Source organism: Cebus imitator, unplaced genomic scaffold (genome assembly GCF_001604975.1).
Source record: "Cebus imitator isolate Cc_AM_T3 unplaced genomic scaffold, Cebus_imitator-1.0 Scaffold1854, whole genome shotgun sequence".
NCBI classification, from domain to species: domain Eukaryota; kingdom Metazoa; phylum Chordata; class Mammalia; order Primates; family Cebidae; genus Cebus; species Cebus imitator.
The window spans coordinates 1-1,184 of NW_016109169.1; the positions used below are offsets into that span (position 1 = coordinate 1).

Genomic DNA, 1,184 nt, shown 5'->3' on the forward strand with positions numbered 1-1,184 from the left:
AAAAAAAAAAAAAAATACAACAAGTACTTGACTTGTTGTTTTGCCTAAAAGAGGGGAAAAACACCCTGAGAAGAATCATATTTAAGGCAAATTTTGGGTGGTAAAGAGCAGACTGAGCTTTACAGCCCAGAGTCGCCTGGTTCATGCCTCTTCCTTTACACCTAAATCAGGGTTTGGCGACCTGTGATTTTCGTGCCAGAGATGACACATGAGCCCCTTGGATCTGGCACCTGGCCTGGCTGAAACAGACTTGTCCTGCCCCACAACCTGCAAATGACTCCACAGCTGGAAGAATTTGAAACACAGCTCATTTTTGTTTTGTTTTGTTTTTTTATTTCTAGACGTACATATTAAACACATTTGCTTTGGGAGAAAAAATCATCTGCTATCAAATGCTTTAAAAGTACCCATTGTAAGAGGGCTAAAATAAAAATAAGGGCTGCACTCATGTTGGCAGCACATACACTAAAACTGAAACAATACAGAGAAGATTAGCACAGTCCCTGCACGAGGATGACATGCAAATTCTGTGAAGCATTCCAGGTTTTTTTGAGATGGAGTTTCGTTCTTGTTGCCCAGGCTGGCGTGCAATGGCATGATCTCGGCTCACTACAACCTCCGCCTCCTGGGTTCAAGTGATTCTCCTGCCTCAGCCGCCCGAATAACTGGGATTACAGGCGCCTGCCACCATGCCCAGCTAATTTTTTGTATTTTTAGTAGCGACAGGTTTTCACCATGTTGGCCAGGCTGGTCTTGAACTCCTGACCTCAGGGGATCTACCTACCTTGGCCTCCCAAAGTGCTGGGATTACAGGGGTGAGCCACCGTGCCTGGCCCCCAAATTTATTTTGTAAAAAACAAAGTGTTTTAGATCATGCTATTGCATTCCAGCCTGGGCAACAAAAGCCAAACTCCGTCTCAAAAAAAAGAAAAGAAAAGTGTTTTATTCCAGAGCTGGAATCAGCCAACCTTTAAAAGTTCCCCAAAGCTATATGATGGGATACCATGTAGCCAGTGAAAGATTATGAGGCTGCCTAACACTCAGCAGTTTAAAAAGATCTCCCAGAGGCCGGGCGCGGTGGCTCAAGCCTGTAATCCCAGCACTGTGGGAGGCCGAGGCGGGTGGATCACGAGGTCAAGAGATCGAGACCATCCTGGTCAACATGGTGAAACCCCATCTCTACT

The 1,184-nt window shown here is 45.5% G+C and overlaps 1 non-coding gene across 1 annotated transcript; it reads left to right on the forward strand.

Moving 5' to 3' along the window:
• The first annotated feature begins 441 nt into the window (after positions 1-441).
• LOC119469988 lies at positions 442-549 on the forward strand. Its single transcript, XR_005198860.1, has one exon. It is a non-coding gene; the product is annotated as a U6 spliceosomal RNA (small nuclear RNA).
• The last annotated feature ends 635 nt before the right edge of the window (positions 550-1,184 follow it).